At 44.0% G+C, this 22140-nt stretch overlaps 1 long non-coding RNA gene across 1 annotated transcript in view; it reads right to left on the bottom strand.

The window, feature by feature from the left end:
- Positions 1-22140, bottom strand: part of LOC128748217 (uncharacterized) — a 45455-nt gene that overhangs the window by 5091 nt on the left and 18224 nt on the right. The window contains exon 2 of the long non-coding RNA XR_008412762.1: positions 12802-12866. This is a non-coding gene — a long non-coding RNA (uncharacterized LOC128748217). The remainder of the gene's footprint in view (positions 1-12801; positions 12867-22140) is intronic.

The following is a 22140-nucleotide window of genomic DNA, read 5'->3' as shown; positions in this document are numbered from 1 at the left end:
TTTGAATCAAGCTGAAATTATTGACCATTTAATTCAAAATAACAGTGTAAAGTTAATCTGCCACTTTAAAATATAAAGAAATAAATAAATGTTGTAAATAAATATTGCTGTTGGCCATGATAAAATATGGTCACATCCAGCTGTAAGTGATAGCAGGCAGTTATTATATGTAATAACATTATAATGAATGAGTGTGAGTAACAGAAATTCCATGTTCAAGGTTTGATTTAAAACCAACAGCCTGATGCTCAATTATCTGAAACCAAAGCCATTTGAGATTGAATTCTTGGTTCTGCACCTCATAAAACCAAATCGAATTGAAACTATTACAAAGAGACACAGAACTATTTTCATGTCCAAAAGAGGTCTTCTCTCTTGCAAACACGTATAAAAAGGATGATTGTTATTCAGAAACTGCACGTGAACTACGTGATGATTCAATGTTGTTACTATTAAACAGCCAATTATGACAGAAAAAGAGCTAAAATGAAGATATTAGTGCTGCCTTTTTTAAAAATGAGGCTTGTTTTGTCTCACCGTGGCGTAATGATGGGCACAGAAGCGAAGGCTAACCAGTAATTTGATGGATATTCACATGAGCAGCGAAACAAGCGGATTCCTCGTCTCCCTCCCTCCTCTGGCGACAGATGTAAAAGAGGTTAATTCGGAAGACTTTGACTTTGACTTTCAACAAAGTTTCTATTCCCCACGCAGCCGAGTTACAAACTAGCCGGGAGCTGATTTTTTTTTTTTTTTTTTTACGGGGTGATATTTATTGGATCCTTGGCGAATTGCTCACAGCCTGCTGCTCTGTTACTGTTGGCGAGGGGGCGCGGGGAGGGTGCGTGGTGGGGGGGGGGCGGTGAGGATTTCATCAGTGGGCTCGCTGCTGCCAGACTTTCCTGCGTGTCAGACAGATCCTAATAAAACTGTCTGGCTGTTTTGTGGCACCGGCTCGACTCTGGCTGCGCTGCGTCTGACTGCTCAGCACTTGTCGCACTCTGCTGTTTGGTATTCATGGGGCATGGCACGGCTTCAGCTGTTGCTGGGGGCCTCGGTGGCACCGGCACACACTGATTAGTTGGCATGGACATTGTTCCCGGCCAAACCCGAATGAGAAGGCGAGGACGAGGGGAAAACGTAATGAGACAGAGCAGGAGACGGGAGAGTGGCGTGGAGGGCTTTAGAGGAAATGGAAAAATTGTTTGGTACTGCGTCCTTAATACCAGCCATTTAGCCCAGATGAGCGTTTTAGAGCGCACCTCGCCTTGGGAGGAAGCAGGGGATAAAAAAAAAAAAACAGGTCAAGCTGTGGTGTCAAATGACTCCACACCTTCATCGCTTTTTTTTTTTTGTTCTCCAAAAGGCCTCATTTATTGTAATTGCAGCTCTATAGCAACGTCCTTAAGAGACCAATCCAGTGTTTTCATTTTCTACTCAACGCTCAATCTGCTCTTTTCAAGCGACATCCCCGCTCAATTACTGTCTGCCTGTGTCAAACCGCTGCTCCAGTTTAAATATTGATTCACACCATTAACCACTTTGGTCCCAACGTCTCGTGGCGACCGGACAATTGTGACAGGGATTATCAAATTAAGAGAGGCAGCAAATTCAAGTGGAACTGCTCGAATGGTGCTAATGATTTAAAAGTACTTTTTAGGGGCCAAAAACAGGTTGGATTTAAGGAGCTTTTGTTTGAGGAATGTTAAAAATGGGGTTGCAATGTATAGTATTTGACATTAGAGTGAAGCGTTTCCGTGTCCCTCAATATTCCTGAACAAGTTAAGGCTACTGAATCGGAATGTTATGTTACGAGATTCCGCGGAAGTTTCTTCCTCGGGTCCACATATATCACTCTCTGCGACACTCGGTGACAGGGATTAATCGAGATGAGTCCAGGGAGAGACAGTTGGAAGTGGTCCGTATCCTGCCGCCTCATCTTGGGTTACCTAACTGTTATTTCAGCGGAAGACACACGGAATAAGTCGGCATTAATCGCCGGACCCTCGAAGAGTTGCTGATCCAGCGTTCGCTCTCTTTATTGCTCGTACCGCGCTCCTTTTGTCGCCCTGTCGTTCCCAAACTACCGTCGGCAGAAAGTCGATAGTGCCCTCCGCCCGCGTCCCAAGAGCCTAACCCGTGATTTTTTATCAAGAGAGCTCACAAGTTAGGGTCTCAGGGAGCAGGTGAAGTACTGAGGAGTGGCAGACAGTTGCAGGACACCTTTCCTCTCCCTCCTGAACACACGCACAAACAATACAAAAACAGTCCCCAAAAATCTGAGCTCCAACTGAGGGAAGACGCTCTCAGGCGGAGGAGCGGTTCTCAGAATTTATGATTCAAACCCAGAGCCTGGTTTCATGCACACAAAGACATGCAGAAGTAGAAACATCCTCTCACAAACGCTCGCTGGATACCAGCAAGCGACGGCTGGGAGAGACATTAGGCGAGACAAAAGAAGACAAATGGCTGAATTCGTCAAAGCCGATCGACTTAAATGATCCTCATGGCAGCAGCGAGAGACAAGCGGAGGCTCAGACAAACACGGCTGGTCTGATCTAACTAGCCTTTGTGCTGGGAAAGGGAGGAAGCCCCCAGCCAAGCGCTCGAACTGGTTTCTTTGTCCTGGAGAATCGGCTGATCATCACTCTATATTCCGCTCCTCTGGGATGGCGGGACCTGAAGTCATCTGTGTGCACTTGGCTGATAGATGTAGGCGCCGCTAAGCAGCGTCAGCGACCGCGGAGGCAAACGCCGGCTCCGCTCGGTCAGATATTTTTGCTAGAACACCTCTCGGGGTCTGCGGCTGCTCAGCCTCTCTGCAGAGGCGAGTGGAATACCACCACCTAAAATAAGAGCTTTGCAATAGAAGCTCGCGTTCATGCTCTCCTGGAATTACCCTCCACGAAACCCGCACCTCAACCCATCGAACTCTGTCGCCAAATGGGAAGTTTGGTTAAGTTGTCAGTGCCAGCGGTGACACGCTTCACTCCACCACAGAACAAGCAGCATTTGTAGCCAACAATCCAGACTTAGCTTCCGTTCAAACCATTCAGATTTGGCCTGTCAACTAGTCAAACACAGATCGCTGCCCCCACCCCCTCCAACCTGTCCCCCCCTCTCCTCGCCCCCCAGTTCCCACCACCCACCTCATAACTCCTCCCCCTCAGACTAAGAAAAAGAAGATACATCAGATAGATGTCTCTGGCCGTCTCCTTCTTTCCGGGGAAGGCCGGGCAAAGTGTAGGCTTCCGGAAATGAATTTGCGGCGCTCCGCGGCGTGTCGGCTCACACGCTGGCTCGTCTGTCTGCCGCCCGACTACGGCTTTTGTTATCCACCTCTGAGCTGAACGATGAGCAAGAACAGAGGGAGAAAGAGGGCAGCTCTGGAAGAAAGTTTAAAAAAAAAAAAAAAAAAGGAGGAGGAGGAGAGGAGGGGGAGGGAGGGTGAGGCGTCTGCAGGAAGCTACACCCAGACGCAGGTCAATGAGGTGGGACGCCCCCCTCCCCACCTCTCATCCCATCCAGAGAGCTTGCATTGTCAGCTCCATCTCAGCATCTTAGCCCCCCACTGCCTCCAGCACTCCTCCTCCCTGCTCCCGACACCCGCCATGTCGTGACACTGTCATCTACACCCTCCACTCTCATTCCTCCACCTCTCCGGTCCGACATCACAGCCGCCATCAACAGGAGAAGAAAAGACAAAAACAGTTGCTTCTTCCAGCTGCTAACTGCCGCCGCATCCCAACACCATGCCACTCTCTCCTCCAATTGACCCCTCCAACCCTGAAGCCCTGCCTCTCTGCATCTAGCTACCTTCACCCCTCACCCCCCCACCCTCCCACCCCTCCTCTTACGCCAGGTTGGTACCTGTCTGCTTGTCTCCTGTCTGTTACTCCCTGTCTGCAGCTGCTTGCCCAAAGTGAGATACTGCAGCAGGAGTCTGCAGCGACAGCCCTCGCTCTTTCGCTCCCCTCTCTCTCTCACACACACACACACCCTCCATCCAGCCTGTGCTGGTGAGTATGTTCCTCCCCAAGCTGATCAATTTCTTTGCTTTCCTGCCTGTGCAGAGGTTCACACACACACACACACACACACGCGCTGACAGGCAAACGCTTTGCAGGGAAGAGGAAGCCCCAGGAAGACGGTTCGGTGTTTTGGGTTGCACTTTCTTTTGACATGAATTGTGTAAGCAGCCGAGGAGAAAAACAAAACTGCAACAAACAGACAAAGAGCAGACTCATCCGACGTCGCATCAAACACATGAATCACATAAGATCACAAAACACCCCTTTTGAGTGCACAAATACAACTCCTCAGCTACTCCGCTCTGATGTCGCACACTCTCTCACAGGAAGGAAAAAAAACACCCTGCACAAGCTTCAGTATGCTGCAAGGTTTTAAACAGACCGTCTCTAAAGCATCAGCCAACAAAACGTGGAGTTAACTCAGCAAGCACCATTGGTTAACGGTGGAAAAACACCTCGCACACACAGAGTGAATACTGATGCTATAACCTAACTAAAACACGCAAACATTTCAGGCTCACCAGATCACAAAACAAGGCCGTGATGTACTGCAATAAAACAGCAACATTCATTGCTTTGCAACAGATAATAAACTGTGACGGAGCTCAAGCTGAATACGATGGTTTGGATGTTAAAATGTTTAGAATTAAGACGTAGCGCGGCAGATTAGTGGCAGGCTACGCTGACGCATCGGACTAGTTACGACTGAAAATCTCATTTTTAAATTATTAAGTTGTGGCTTATATGAACTTGGACAGCGCAACGACTCATGAGGTTTAAAAATCAATTGATTTATTCCACACATGTTAGCAAAAGGTCAAGATTCAATGAGAAAGTGACATTTTTAAAAACCAAAATATTTCTATTTCAAAATATCCCATACTATATTGTGTCTTTGTCAAATGTATCTCTTGCGAGGAATCATCTATTTGACATTGTAAACAAAAAATACTAGTCCATATTCTATAATGTTAGTTCATGCACATGTGTTCATAGAATTTAACTATTGAGGAAAATATGAAATGTTATCGATAAAATCTTTAAAACAACTAGAAAAAAATGAATAAATAAATACCATAGTGTCAAGTCATTTATTCATTAATAGAGATATACAAATGGTTATTTCCTTTTTTTTAGTATTGATCAAAATAAAAGCAAAAGTTGAGTGAGAATGCTGGTTTTGCGATAAGGAAGGGCTCCCCGAGGCGCCAGGCGTAAATGTCTAAATATTGTTTCTAGTTATGTGCCTTATATGCATGTGGATGTAGAGGCACATACAGGCTCACGCTAACACGCTCACGCTAACCCAGACTGAGGAGGCAGTTATTGAATTATTAGACAAGACGTTTCACTCCCTCAGCATGAACGCGATCTGCCCTTGACGGCTGGTTCTAATCTCAGACTTTAATCACCTTCAACACCCCAGATAGATTAGGGTTATGACCCGGAGTGACACGGCTCGGGGGGAGAGAAATCTGCAAATGTTATCATTGATTGATCATGCCCTTTCATTCTAATGGAAAGCGGCGGCTTCTTAACTGCCGACGGCCGACGACAAAAACAAGGCTGGAGCCCAAATGTGCCGATTCACGACAGGACCGCCGCCATTACAGCTCCGGAAATGTACGGAAGCGCGGCGAGCCAAAGTGCTGGGCCACTCGCAGGAGTGAATCCTGCAGCCAATGTCAAAACCGTGGCCAGGTTGAAGTCTGTGGGGGGAGGGAGGGTCTCTGCTCATTGGCTGGGTGACGGCGGCGGTGACGCAGAGCAAGGGGGTTGGGAGTCGCTCTACTCTGAAGGCAGCAGGCGGCCGTATAGGTGATCAATCAGCTCCATTACAGCCGTGTCACTGCGGAGTCTGGAGCTTGTGCCGCATCCCGCCCATCACCCCTTCACACACACACACACACACACACACACACTTGCTGGTTCCCTGTCTAGACTAGAAATAGAAGCCATTAGAGTGATGAAAACGATAGAGAAGAGCAACTGCGGTAAAGTGGCAGACATACCGTGCAGTTGTTGTTACATAGCAGCGGGAGCGGCGGGTATCGAGTCATGGAGGTTTCTTATTCGTGTGCGATCGATCAATGGACACCAGAGTATGTTGTGACGGAGATAAGGGGGATTCAGACGATGTATGGAGCGGCGTCCATGATGATTGATAAGTGGCAGGCTTTTTGCCATAAAGCAGTTGAAAGACTGCGCCATAGATTCAGACAGGAGATAAAACTCTTGCGTTAGTACAAGCAGGATACATGAGGCTGTAAAAAAGCCAAAGAGAAAGGAGGAGAGTGGTGGGTAACTGAGGGTAACAGAGGGAGGGAGAAGATCGGAGGCACAGCCACTCGCCAACTCGCCAGCCAGCAGGACATTAATGACCATCATGTCTTGTCACACTAGCTGTTGGTCCAGTCAGCAGATCTTGCCCTTGTCCCTGCCCTTCTCCAATCAATGCCATTGATCTGTCCCAGGGGTCAAGGGGCAAGAGCGTATCAATAGGGGGAGAGTGGCTGATGCAGCAGGCGGAGAGGGGCTGACTCCAGACAGATCGATGACACCCCCCAAGTCTGCCATCGCAGTGTTATGATTATTCATTTGCCATTAACCCCAACACATTAAGGGAATATGCTTCCGAGGGAAGGAACAGTGCTGGAGGCCACTTTCTCTGATGGACCACTGAGATTGGACGAGTCGAGGGAAGGGAAACGCAGCGGCAGCTTGGCCAGAGGCGGCTGTTGTCGGGCGACTCGTAACCTCCAGCCAGCAGTGACGACAACAGCCGCCCGCCAATAGCTACTCGGGCACGGTTGCATTCCTCTGTGCAATCGTCTGGTTTTACAAGTCACCGGGATAAATTTCATGGACCACCAGACCCAAGTCTTCAGAGGGCACTTCCACAACCTTTTAACACACGGTTTGGGGTAAACAACAAGCAGGACAAATACCATAATTTCCTTCCGAGGATCCTTTGTTATCCAACTGCTACTAGCTATGATCAGCATTGACCACTACGTCATGTAGATACTAATGCATGTATTACATGTACCATGTGACCTGTGTCCTGCTCTCAATACACTGTGCAAGTCATGCCTTCATACATTTCTATATCTGTTGCTTCTGGTCTGTATCCGCTTTGCCTCTAGTCTGTGTCGAACTATGTTAACGTCATCCAGTTTCGCAAAGAAGAGAAATGCCTTTGTTTCATATAGTCGGCTACATTTACTGCACAAACACTGCGAGCCAAAAAAAACAACAAAAAAAACGTAACTGTCGAGAGGTGTCTCTCTTACGGTTGGGGATTTATTTACTATTTGCAAATGAGGTGATGATGAAGGTTCAGGTTGTCAGTGTGAGAGCCAGACGTGTCAAAGAGTCAGTAATTGGGAAACCAAAGTATAAACACGGTGGTTTCGTCAAGGACGCCTTTCACCTGAACTTGATACTGCTCTTTATTTTTTTTAGCAAAGCGAGTGAGAAGTGGAATTATTAACAAAGAAAAAAAGGCTGACTGTTGCTAAACAAGCCGAAGAAGGAAGCGAAATGAAATACCGCCATAATCCAGAAAATACAGCAGTGAAAGTGAAGGAATGAAATAGTGGAAGTAGTATAGGAAGCCAAAAAATGTTTTTGAAACTCGGGTCCCAAAGAGGCCGTTTTAGCAGCTGGACAGAAAACAAAATGGCCCAAACCACCCTGATCTAATCCCATAATTTATTTGTTCAACCATCCCATAAATGAAGGCCCAGCTGGAACCAATGACTTTTAACTGCGTTGCTGGGGCAGCTGGCCAGGACAGTGCTGAGGCAGCGGCTTTCTAAGCTGCAGCGCTTTCCTCTTCACATCTGGAGGAACTATTAGGGTCCAGAGGTCACTTAAAAAAATGAAAATACAATCCCAATACAAACTTGGCCGAGACAAAGCTCCAGTGAATTTAAATCAGGACCAAAAAAGCCAAGAAAACAGGACACTTCTCTTCATCATATGATAAAAAAAAATAGTGGAAGTGAACAATGTAAACTATTGAATCATCTGGACGACTGGTACTGGTGGTTTGCTAGTTGCTAAGTTAGCAAGGTACAGACTAGCAAGTGTTGATTTTTTAAAGTAAGTTAAGTTATTTTACTCAGTTACATCAACCCTTCAATTAAAATCACAACCGTTTTAAATGGCTGAATTGTGTCAATGACCATAAGAGCATCCCAATTTTCAAACATTATGATGGTTTTTCTGCCTCATTTATTAATTTCTTATTCATCTATGGAGGTTGCACTTCGGTTTAATAGTTTAACAGTCATCCCTACCTGACCATGATCAAGGAATGATGATGCCACTGAAGGTCAGGATTTGTTGAACAAACTCAAGTCTTCCAATAGAAACAGTGAAGAAAAAGGATGGCAGATTTTCACCTCCCTTTTGTAAGATTTCCAATATTTAATGTGAAACATGTCAAACTCAAGTCCGGCTTGCCAAGTCATTGAAGGTGCTCCATTCAATATACCAGTGTCAATTCCTATTTAAAGCCCCTCACATGTTAACATGCAACGCTGAAGGCTGCCTTTGGCGCCAGTATAGGACGCAAAAGTCTCCTTACCAAACATTAATATAATCGGCCATGAGCGTGAGGATGGGTTGGCCAAGTCGATTCGTGTGGCCCTCAAGAGCTTTAAACTGCATTTAGAGTTTATAGTGCTCTAAAAACTGCAACAGCGCGAGGGGAGTTTAATAGCAACTCACGAAGAATACAGCTATTTCTTCAACGGGCTCACAAGCAGAGGGTTTTCTATTTATTTGAAATTTCCAAAAAAGATTCAGGATGTAATGGAATTCAATAAAAGATGGAAAGGCAAACGGAGAGAGTCTCTTGAGTTTTGAGTCAGTTAAAGAGGCTCCACTTATAGACGCCTCAATGAACTTGTGTCACTGACTTTAAGTATGTACTGCTAAAACTGTCTAAACCTCAGTCATTACTAACATATATGACAGAGATATCGATTCATATGTGGGACACTATTTGTGTAAAAACATCAATGGCGTAACTGCATCAGGCTGATGCCTTCAGCTACATGATCATGAAAGCCAGTGAGAGGGAGGTCAGGGATGTGGAGGGGGGAGCGAGGAGCTCCGAGGTCTCCCGGGATTCATCAGGATCATATGCAGCCGACACCTGTTTGATGACAGCGACTGTGTTTGCGCTGCGGAGCCCAGAGGTGTTCGCATCACTCCAAATATAATCAATGTGAAAAGAGCTGATTCCAATTAAGCCTGATCAATGTCTGCGTTGAAAAGCAAAAGGTAAGGGCTTTACCGGGATGTGCCGCGCTCAAGCTCGGGATAAACTCACTATTTATTCAGAAAATCGAATCGATACGACATCCTTCAGAAATGTATCCGCCTCTTCGGCCTCAGCGAGGTTCGCCTGGGGCCTGCACTTTATTACTTCCAGCAACAGCAACAAGAAAAAGTTAGCTGGTACTAAATAGCGCGCAGTATTAGCAAGACGGGCAAAATGATGGTTCGCTTCACATTTGCACGCACATTACTAGTGTCTCCTGCTTCGCAGAGATCTTTAGTTGTGGAAATAACTTGGATTGAACACAAAAAAATGTGTTTAATCCCTGACTCAACTATTGTGTTTTGACTGACTATTTTAGGAACAGCGCCACCGTGTCCGGGACTGGTATTGAAACCGAAAGTACTGACTGGGGTACACCTTCCGAGATCCACCTTTTTATTTATAATTTTCTTTTTGTACGTGCACACTCCTTAACATGACTGAATACAACCACACTGATAGTCCTGGAAATATGTCTTTGCTAGCACAGAGGCTGCTAAAGGTTTTTTTGCCAGCATTAAAGCTCTAAAGTCATGCACTGCGGTTATGATCAGCGCAGTCCTGTGGTTACATCCATTAAAAACAGGAGCAAATATAGGCTGGCGGGTGGATGGAAATTTCAGTAATGGTGTTGCTAGTTAAGATAAAAGGTCGGCAAAAGACTGTGAGTTGTGCATTAGTTACTTTTAAAGCACAGCTTTGCCCCTTTATAGTCGACTCTGAAAGCTTGAACTGGAAAGGAGCTTCAAGTGAAACCCACTACTAGCAGCCGTAAGTACGTTTAGAGCCATATCATTCAATTACTATGTTAAATAGACGTACAGAGAACAAGCTTTCAAGATTCTGTTCAACTCTTTGAAAAGATGAAAGGACAGTTCAGGAACTGGCAGACAAAATCAGTTGAATAAGGTTAAAACTTCCCAAAAAATTCCACAAACTAACTGGTGATTTGATTTTTCATCACTTAGGCTACACATTCCATAGCTTCGTGACATCCATATTTCAGCTCAGACTTTCCACACATCAAACGGGGCGAAAACAAATGCAGGCTGGACGCCCTGAAAGCAAAGAGCTAAGAGGATAAATGACGCCGGCTGAGGAAAGGTGGTCCCTACAGCCATGACCCTGAACGCAGCAAAAGCTGTCTCATTCATCATAAGTGAAACAGAAACACTGTCAGGATGATAAAGAACTGCGGCAGAAATTACAGCACAGGCCTCAGATCAAGCTGCCTTTCACATCAAGCCGTCCTGACCAGTAACAAACTGTGGTAAATATGGAACTCGGTCGTTCTTCACCTGCGGCTTCACCCCAGACGGAGATGAAGAAAGATACGTTCTCCAGAGTGGACAAGCCTACGGTAAACAGAGGGTTGAATGTCGCTGAGGTCAGCTTTAATCTGAAATTAGACCTGAACACACATGCTCATTGTACAACTGCATAAAATACATCACAAAGCTGACACGTAAAGTATAAACAGGTCCTCGTTTCCACACAGGGAAACCTGGAATAGGATTGCAAGCAGCGAAGGAAACACCTCTCCCCGGATGATTCTGGTGCTCCATCACTCATACTGGGATCAGAGGAAATATTGTACACGCCGAGAGATTAATGCCATTGATACAAAACTCTTTACATAGCTGTTAGTTCCATAACTCCATAATGTGCAGCAGCAACCGCCAGAACATACCAGAATAACCAACAACAACTCTTATTTATTTAGTTTGATCTTGGCTTGGATCTTGATAGATGAATGCATGTGTCAAACTGAAGGTCCGGGGGCCAAATCCGACCGACCAAGTCACATGATGTGGCCCAGATATAACTAATAAAAAGCAAAAAACAATCTCCAACGACAATTAGCAGGCTAGCATGTGAACATTATCATGCCACAAAAAAATCTTTTTGTCGCAGCAAAACAATGACATTTGAAGATAGGAATAGGCTGAATGGTTATGGTTCAAGAAGAAAACCAGACTGTCTCTGGGGTTGTGAGCTAGAGCTGGAGGAGCACAAGCTAGCTGCAGAGAAGCCCTTCAAAAGGTTCATCTTCAACGGTTCAAAGGCCATCAGATTCTTTTAAAAACTTTTTCCCGATCAAAGAATCAAATGTCTGCTACTAGGACTGATGGGTAGTTTGTGTGATTGAGGAAAAACTACATTTAAGCTAATGTTTAAGCTAATATTTAAGCTAACATAACTCATAAACTATACAACAAGGAGGCCATTGAGGACCTGTGTGATAACATAAACCTTGTTGCTAAGCAAAACATGCGGTGGAGTCTGTAAGATATGAAATGTAATTTGCATCAGCAAACTTTGTTCTCCGCTATAGGTGCCGTCGCTATAGAAGTTGTGTTTGTAAACTCAAGAGAAAGGAGGCACATCCAGGGCTGACAAAGACAACTGCTGCTCTGTTTGTGTTGGTGATAAAGGGATGCAGTGATGCTGTCAATACAGCGCGGTTACTGGCTACGACCACCATGGCATTACGGCTAAAAATACAGCCCAGCCTTTGATGCCCGGCACGCTGGATGACCGAGGTGAAAGGTCGTCTGTGAAACCAGAACCGCGGCCCGGCCCATTAACCCGACACTGAGACGGCGTACAGTGAGGATCAAAAGAGAAAGTCGATCTTGGTTTTTACCGCTGAGAATGAGGCAGAGTGATGTCATACGTGTGCTCCAAGGAAAGCTAGAAGGTTGTACAGTTAACTCCCAGGGTATCATTCTAAACCATACAACCTACTACCTCAACCCGGATGCACACATTGTCAGAGTGGAAAAGATGGTTCGACGTGTGGACGAGAGCAAAAAAAAAAAAAGAATCCGACGTTCACACCACAGTGACAAAGACCCACAGAAGCGAGCTTGCGATGTCAGATATGCCACAAGATCGGATCTACGGGTTTGTGCCAAATGGTTTAGGTCAAAGTACCAAAACAAAGACGCCATTTTCAGTTCGCAACACACTGAATTGGCACATATCTTTCTATCTAAAATGTTGCTATACAGTCATAGCTTTTATTCCACTGCGTGTAGCCCAAGGCTCTTGGCACCATAAACACCTCACTATAGATGAAAAGTGGCAGTTAAATGGAGTGAAGAGGTCACGACACCACAAGGAAGGGAAACCCCCATATGTCGTGTTTTTTAAAGCAATTTGAAAGTTTGTTTTTTATTATTATTATATTTCTGTTATGAGAGCAAAGCAAAGGCAAAAGATGTTTGATTTGTTCCAGAGAATCCTGTCCAGATACAATCCAGCAACTCAAGTGCTGCGTGAGCAAAACAGCTATTGTCTCATGCTGTCGAATGTCATGAGTGTCAGGAATTTCAACTGGCATTTACAGAACCTGCAGGAGGCTTTGCAGATATTCACCCCCAAAATGAGAGTTCATGCAACAGATGGCGAGCGGATTGTGTTATAACTTACCCTTCATAGTTGCGTCTTTCATAAGGGTTGGGTCGCCGGCCAGGGTCACGTTCGGGTTCAGAGTCCTAAAAACAGGAAAAGAGTTGTCATTGATACGACTCAGTGCTGTGCTGAACCGAGAAAGTTCAGTGGAGCATAGTGTTACAGGACAAGCCCTAAACTGCTCTGACAAGCCGGGATCATCGGGTTTGAGGTTGTTTGAACAGAAAGGCTCTCGCCGAAGTTGTCTGGCAGCGTGAGACATGGTTTTGGTTTATAAGGAAGTCTGTTATGGTAACGGAACGACGTGGAAGACGGCAAATCCTGCCAGACCGGTCAGTTGGCCGGCCGGCAGCGCTGCGGTGGCGGTGAGAGGTTAACAGAACTTATCCAAGCCTGCAGAACCAGAGACAGAGAGAGATGCCAGTGTAATCGAGCGTGCCACGGTTAGCGACCGTCAACTGTGCCAGGGAGCCACAGACAACAGACAACGGCCGCAGTGCGACAAAGCCAAGCCAAAAAGTCCGGAGAGAGTAAAAACAAAAAAAACGCCACTTACCCCGACTTCTACCGAAATTTCTCAAATACTTTTCTTTAGACACGAAATCAACGTGGCTGAAAACAAAGCACCGAACCTCGTGTTTTGGCGTTTGATCGAGGAACGACTGAGCCAAATCTAAGCTCATGAGGCGAGTTCATTTCAGCAACGTGCTGTCCGCCATTTTCTCCGCTCCAAGCAAGAGAGGATAGACGCTGGATAAAACTGTTCACTGGCATCTTAAAAAAAAAAAAAAAAAAAAAAAGTTCCCCCCCTTTTCCCCCTCTGTGTGTCTTTTTCTCTCTCGCTCTCTCTCTATCTTGCCTGGCCCTTTTACAAAACCCTGGCTGGAAAGATCACATGATTTCCTACCAGAGTGAGCCACAGCGTACTCACTAAGAATTCCGCTGACATTGTGAAGACATCTTTTGTCTAAATTGAAATGCTAGCTCGCTCACCCCCTCGAGCCCCCCCCCCCTTCCCCAAAAATCTGCCACCACCTGGGAGGTTGGGCTGGGGAAGGGGTCCAGTTAGGAGTCATGGCAACATCTACCTGGCAAGCTGCCGAGCCCCAAAGGAGAGAAGAAGTAGGGGCTCATGTGGTGTTGAGCAAGAATGCTCTGGGTCCTCCAAAGTCAACTCCACAGGCTGCTGGTTGCTTAAGATGTTTGCCAAACTCATTTGGACGGTGTAAATACACACCAGACACATCAACAAGGCATATGGCTGTAAAAGTGCCCGAGGTACGTTGTACCCCAGAACCACAACGTTCAAGAGCAGACCACAATTTAAAAAAAAAAACACCATTTCATCAAAAATATTGACTCTTAACCGATAAAAACTACACGTAGAACTCATACAAAAGTGAAAAATAACGGTTTTATTAACTACCTCTTTGCTGCAGAAACCTTAAGAGAACCAGACTAAACAAGAGTCTCTGCCTTAGAGGGCATTAACTAGTTTTACTTGTTGTGTACTTGCTGTTTATCGCACATGAGCAGACCATAATTCAAAAAAGAAACACCAATTAGTTGAAAATATTGACTCTCAACCGATAGAAAATACTTATAGAACTACCTCTTCGCTGCAGAAGCCTTAAGAGAACCAGACTAAACAAGAGTCTCTGCCTTAGAGGGCATTAACTAGTTTTACTTGTTGTGTACTTGCTGTTCATTGCACATGAGCAGAGCATAATTCAAAAGAGAAACACCATTTAATTGAAAATATTGACTCTTAACCGATAAAAACTACATGTAGAACTCATACAAAAGTGAAAAATAACGGTTTTATTAACTACCTCTTCGCTGCAGAAACCTTAAGAGAACCAGACTAAACAAGAGTCTCTGCCTCAGAGGGCATCAACTAGTTTTACTTGCTGTGTATCATTCATACCACATGAGCAGAGCATAATTCAAAAAAGAAACACCATTTAATCGAAGATATTAACTCTTAAACGATAGAAGACACTTATAGAACTACCTCTTCGCTGCAGAAGCCTTAAGAGAACCAGACTAAATAAGAGTGTCAACTAGTTTTATGTGCTGTGTATTGTTCATAGCACATGAGTTAAATATACACATTGTTGAACACAATCCTTTGGTCACGTCTTTTCTCTTGGGATTTTCACCGAAGCCAAGAGATACAATATTATGTTGACCTCCTTCCATTACGACACGATGAGTCAAGCTACCTTCAACCACTCCAAGGCATCAACGCTCCAACAAAAGTGTTACCGTAACACAAGCGTACGTGAGGGAGGAGTGACTCACTGAAGGAACAGAGGAAAAAGGCCGGGCGGCGGTGAACACGCCGGCCAGACACTTGATTCTACAATAAACACGTGAGCATCTGCTGCTCGTGATGAACTGTGTTCATGATGAAATGATTAATATTGTATTGCTAATCGCAGCCGAAATAGTTTGATATTTGGCGTCTCTGTTTCATTTACTACCTCACCAGTACTCATCTTTTTGTTTCTACTTTTCACTGAAATATGGGAATATTACTTGAAATTAAATGTCTTCCTATTAAACTCCCCTCTTTTCGGCCCATACATACCGCATTAATAACACATTCTTTTCAGCCACTGCGGATTAAACATTAAACGCCCATTATAGATTAAACTTAATAACTTGGGAGGATAAATGGGGTTTATACAATATTACAGCTATGGAAGATGAGACTAGCAAAGATGCAGCATATAGAAATATTTAAACATCTAGTGATGGCATGCAATAAGAAAATAGTGAGATTTATTAAGTACGATCTGTAATTCATTCAATAATGTGAATTAATGCCTTTTCAAATGGGAGACAATTGATGTATTTGCAATGTCGTACAGCCTCAACGTGAACACACACGTCTCCTCCGCCTGCGGAACACTTCTGTTCTGGGTATATGTGAACAATAATATTTCAATTTCATCATAATAATAACCGAGTGGAACATTTTACGATGTTCATAAAAAAAAGTTGTAGCTGAGCATTGGATTATTTGTGATATTTTTCAGACATATGCAGTAAGAATGATTGAAATTCATCTTCAGCTCCCCCGTCATCATCCTCAACGCAGATAAAGCCCGGCCTCTGTTGTGTGTGTGGGACTCTGATGTTGATGTTGGATAATACTGCTTGTCTGTCTTCGCCTCGCCTGCTCCGGACCGCTGACCTTTTCTGGATTGCCTAACCTCTCGCGTGAGGAGACCTCCGACGACCCATGACCCTGGCTCGCCGAGATCATGCGCCAGACGCCCAATGAAAATCAACATTGAGACTTCTACCCAGCAGACGACGTAATGAGATCGGCCTCTCCTTTTTGTAATGAAGAGTTGAAATCAATCTGATCCGATGATGCTGCGCTGCTCACGTCTCTTCCAGACGCGACACTTGATTTTGACGAATCTGCCGAGCGCTGTTAAACAAACAAGGCGCTCATTTCGCCCGGCTCGGCGTCTAGACCCATGGAGATTAAACAGATTCAGGCTAAAGAGTCTCCTAACATCCCCCTACCTCCAGGGTCAATTCATATCCTAAAAGGCAGGAGGCTGCGGTCAAAGTTCAATTGAGAATGGGGGTGTAGGCGTAAGGCGCTTCCCCGGGGGACGGGACGTACCACTGCACGCCAGACGGGTGAGCCAGGCGCAGGTCAGAGACGCCGCCGCTAATATCTAGTTAGAGATAACCAGATGCTGAACCCAAGCTTTCATTCTCCGCGACGCATAGACAGCACAGCACATGCTTGTTCCAGCTTATATAACCGGAGCGGCGCTATTTTTGGCTCTCACCCTTATCTGTGTTTGTTAAATCTGCCTGAAGCCATGACAGACAAACAGTCAGCAGGTTAATCCACAGTGAAGTTTATACAGAAATGTGAGCTGTACCCATCCGCCCAGTTTCATTATGCGCGTTCCCTTTTCCAAGGATAAAATAACTGCAAAAACAAGCAGTGAAATGCGCTATTTGGCACGCTGCACTCTCCAAACTCTGTTTCCATATTGGTAAAAGTAATTGGCAGTGAGAGGCTGCACACAGGAATTACAGGATTTCTGACTCCCCTTGAAGGAGGCCTCACCTCGCTCTTGCCTTGCATGACCCTTCAGACTCAGGGCTGGAGCCACAAAGAAAACACAAGCGTAGCAGTCAACAGTCAGACATTTCTAAAGTCGGAATGTAAACACTGCAATATGAGGCGTTCGAACTGTTAATGCTGATAGAGAGGTGCTTGTAGTGAATGCACTGGAACTGTTCATAAGCAGTTTTTACCTCTGTCGCCTTCACAATCTCACATTGCCAGTAAAGCTTTGTTCAGTCACAAGGGTGCGTTTAAACCCCCACTATTCTAATGAAGAACATCGGGAGAAGGACTGATATCAGAGATCTACAGGTGTTTTCTTTTCTCTTCTGGAGATGTCACTGAAATGCTTTATTTTTAAAGGTAACTGGATGCTTTTTGTTGCTACTATACTTGACTTCTCAAGCAGAATTTTTGCATTTGTTAGGCTTCAGCTGAGATGGGTTAAAGGTCAGTGGAAAATATCAGCTCCACTGCAATGCACAGCAACATAAGCACAGCAGAGGGAAACTAGGGTTAATTCATTTATTATTTTTCTATTTAAAATTAAACTGGGATAACACCACTCCAAAATGAGTTATTTTTAATTGTTGCACAACACAACAGATTTAAAAAATATTTCTTTTGCTTTTTTATGTATTTAATTTTTTATTAATGTATTATTATTATTAATATGACTGTGTCTTGGAACCCACATCTGACTTTTTTCAACATTTAAAAGGTAGAATTGCCCTGAGAAACTTTGGAAATTAGCTTTACTTCTCCAGAAAATGCAAGAATGTAAAATATGTCTAAAGAAAGATATGTATTAAAACAGTAAGAAGAACAAAATAATAAGAAGCATAATGACAAAATACTTTTACCATGAAAAACTGTCCATATATCATCCATTATGAATTATGAGGTTACTTTTTTAAACAGTTATGATTTAAGTGGGTTAAATATAAAATAAATTTGCATGGACATAGTGTGAAATAAATAAAGAACGCAATAGCATTACACTGGGACAAATAATAATGATAATGTTATTTATAATAATAATAATAATAATAATAATAATAATACATTATTGTTATTATTATTGAACATTTGAGAATAAATCTAGAATAAAATTCAATAACTCCTCATATCATAATGGTTAAGAAGCCATTAATGAAACCAGAGATAAAGAGCAAAAACAGCATGAGAATCCTAAGTAAGCAGAACACACAATAAAAGCAGGATTTGACGTAATACCAGTCAGCACTTTCTCAAACTTAATGAAAGAGTACTTCCAAGTTATTGTATAGACAATGAAAAAAAATAATCTGGGTTGAAAAGAGAATCAAGTGTCAACAGATTTACACTAATCTCTTTAAAATTGTGGGCATATTGTGCGGCGGCGGATAATCTGGGTGTTATGTTCCTTTAAAAGCCAGCGGAGCTTTGTTTCCTCAGCCAGGCGGAGCGATGACTTTGCCTGACCCACCTGTCTGTTGATCCTGCTGCCTAGCACCAGACTCGGGGCGGAGGACTCGGACTGCTTATTGGCTGCCGCCGACTATACTGCAGCCAACCAGCGTCTGAGGAGGGATGGATGGAGGGAAGGAACCAGAGGAGGAGAGCCGTGCAGAGACAACCGAACCTCTTACACACTCCACTACAAAGCAGCTGTGGATATTTCCATCAAATATTTAGCCTCAGTTTTAGCATTGACTATTGATTCTATTAGAGAAAGTTATAAGCAGGTCCAGTCAGGTCCCTTCGCATGAGCTGAGTGTTTATATCTGTTGCGTACTTGTTGCGGAGGTTTATTACAAGATGACCTGTTTGCTTTTTTTCAATTCGTATCTCCGTGATCAAGTCAAGAATCTGAATTTTCTGAATTACTAGGTCGACAAACTATCTGGTTATTTATCATTTTACTGTCTTCTAAATCTCAAAATAATGTCTAATATTTTGAATATTTGTTGATGCAGAACGAACGTTGAACGTTTCAGAATCCTGGACGAGGACGCACCATTGTTTCATAAGCGGCCATATTTTATTGCAGTAGAATACAGAGATGGTTAGCATTTTTAACTCCGTGGTAGATGTGATCTCAGCATTTTAAAAACGGAGTTCATTGAAATTTTCTAGACACGTCAGGTAAGATTAGTAAATTATGGGATGTTTCTGATAGTCATCTAGACCCACAAGCCACTTCAAAAATGTCACTCTCTGTTTACTTTGTGCGTTGCTCAAGCAAGAGTTCAAGTCACTGCCTTTGAGTTTGTTGCCTGATGCTAAAAACAAAGACAATAGCACTGGGTGGAACTCAGGACATGCTCAACAAGCTATACAGTAGATTCTTCCCCTCCAGTAAATGAAGCTGCTTTTGCAGTGGCATCTCGACCTATCAATATTAAGCACCTTTTCAGGATGAGGAGTTTGGCGTCGGGACATGTTGGGCTTCCCCTATCGCCTGAACATAATACCTGCGGCATGTCATGGACAACATTTCCCTCACAGGGCAGCACAATGAAACGTTGGAAACCTCTTTAAATGCTGCTGCAGTTTATGAAAACAGAGCAGAACAGGTGAGCCAGAGCACCGCCGGGCACCCAGCAAAGGAATGTGGGGTGAAGGTAGCCACTTGGAAGGTCACGCTTCCCTGCTAACACTGTGATAAATCCGTACAGTTGATGCACTTGGAGAAAGAACCTAAAAGGCCGCGTGCGTCTGCACGGCGCTGACCCGATTACCAGGCATCGGATGAAGCCGCTCTCAGAGTTTGCTTTTACCGACGCTTAAAAGGATCAATAGCTAATGAATTGGGAGCGGCGGAGTTGCAGAAACATAAACGTATCCTACACATGAGTGCATAAAGTAACCTCTCCAGATCAATGGATATGACATTAGACGCAGCCAGACCAATGCATCTCTCTAATTGACCTGAGCACTTCAAATTAATTCCACCGACAATTAAAATGGATTCAAGTGCGTGGAACCTTCCTACAGGAATGTGGCACAGCTTCCTGTTGTGTGTGTGTGTGTGTGTGTGTGTGTGACTCCCAAAATGACCCGGCCTTGTCTTTTAATTACCACTGTCTGGTATAAAGCATCTGACAAACAACAGAATGAAACGCGGAGCATCAGCATACAGTGAACGCCGCCAAAGCAAACAGCAAATATGAATGCGTTACGACACTTTGTGTTCACAATTCAATTAGCCCGAGTCCAGTTGAAGTGATGGCACAGAATAGAAGAAGAATACTGGACCTTATTATGATCTTGACTGTTGAAGCTCTTTCACAAATACGTGCACAAACCAAATCACTCTCACTGGAAACAGATGCAGCAACAGTTGAAGCCCTTATGACACTGCAGAAGCCAAAGGTCTGAATAATATTTGGTCAGTTTCATAAAGTAGAATAAATGGAGGGCAGATATACTACTATTCAGGAGTAGTTTATTCAGATATATAAAGACTTGAGCGTCCAATTTACTTCATGTACAACCCAAAATAGAAGGTAAGAGTTAGAGACACGCCGCTGACTTCATGTTTTGCACTGTTCAGCACTAAAAGAATGATATTTCCACCATGCTGGTGTCATGAAAACAATGAGAAGCTTTGTATTTGGATGCTTTACTCCACTCTGCTCTGGTATAATGTGCCAGGGCAGGGTTCATGATGGCCGCCTCGACCTCCTGACCAGGTTTATTTCAGGTGTTGTGGTCATGCTAACTGGGTCAAAATGTCCACACAACAAACACAGAGAAGTGCTTTGTCACAGCGTCCCAACAGTGCGGAGAAACACTACCTCAGTCTGAGCTTGTCTGAGTTGGTGATGTTCAAAAATGAAACCTCTTTTTTTTTTTTAACTGGGTCACTGCATCCAGGTGTGTACAACAATTCAAACTACAGCGGTAAACATGTTAGTGTAACGCTCCAAAACAGCATATTTAATGTGAAAATGCTAACTAGTTTGCTCCTCTGCAGATCTTAACACATGGTTTGTACTTGTTTTTTAGCGATAACAAACTGGTTTTCTGTGGTTTTAGGTCATCTGCCTCTTTGGAATTGGAATGTAGTTTTTAAAAAATAGAAGCAGGAACATGCATTTGTGAAAGTGAAAAGTGCAACTTTAATGCGTGAATCTTAAATGATGCCTATAATTTAACTTTATGCAGCTGGTTGGAGGAAAAGGAAGCAGGAGGGTTGTTCCTCCAACCCTGACTCCACTTCATTACAGGCAGCCTTGATGTGAACAGCTAAGTGTGTTCTGGCATCAGCTGCAGCAGCAGCAGCCCTGTGTTTTAACAGCCCAGTTCATACTCCAGTTCCATTTCACAAACCTTGATCTCCCAGCTGAAGCATCTTCACCAAAGAGGCAACATTTTATCGTGTTTTTCAAACATACAATAATGAAGCCAGGCTAGTTTTCAACATCTAATAGGCCAATTTGCCTTTTTTTACAGGGAGGTATTGAGTGAGGGAAGCGGCGGTCCACACACCCCTCAGCTCCTCACAGGACGTAATGGCTACATTAAGGGTGGCTCCTCATTAGAGACGGCAGTTACCGTGATGGCACCGTTCCTCGGCAAACCACGATTCGTCTGCACAACTTCTCATTATCAGAGTCATCAGCAGGCGACCGGCGTCTCAAAAACAACAGCGAATAATTAGGAAATGGATGTCAAAGCGGTGAGACTAAATGAAAAAACTGTGGGATTATATTTGGGGTTTTTTAAGGTGTTTCGAAGCATGTCGCAGTGGCGCCTTTTCCACGAACGTTACGAACCCATCCATACGGGGATATGAATTTTTAGAATAATCTCAGCCTTTATCAAGTCGAACGGCGACATTAGAAGCTGGGGACATTCATTTCGGGTGGTTGGGGTTTTACTGCGTGATTTACATGTGGCGTGCATGACAATAAGAAACAGGTTTCCAAAACCAAAGTGGGATTTGGACCTTGAGAGCTGTTGCGCAACAGTCTAACTTAAATTTATTTCCACTCATTATTTCATTTTCTGTTATGATTCGGTCTTGGTTTTTGTTCGACTGAGCGCGTTTTAAAACTCATACTGCAACAGTTCTAAATTTAAGTTTAGAACTGTTGCAGTGCATTATGGGAGTGGCACATTTTACTGGTGGATTTCATTAAATAAAGCATAGAAAAGTAAATATTATAATCATAATGATGCCTTTTTTTAGAATCCTTCTTCACAGGATTTGCAAGTTTAAATATTTTCAAGCCAATCTTGACTTGTCAACTTTCACCCAGGAA

Source organism: Synchiropus splendidus, chromosome 17, assembly GCF_027744825.2.
Source record: "Synchiropus splendidus isolate RoL2022-P1 chromosome 17, RoL_Sspl_1.0, whole genome shotgun sequence".
Taxonomy (NCBI): Eukaryota; Metazoa; Chordata; class Actinopteri; order Syngnathiformes; family Callionymidae; genus Synchiropus; species Synchiropus splendidus.
Note: the sequence above shows the minus strand (reverse complement) of the source record. Positions and strands in the feature narration are given on the sequence as shown.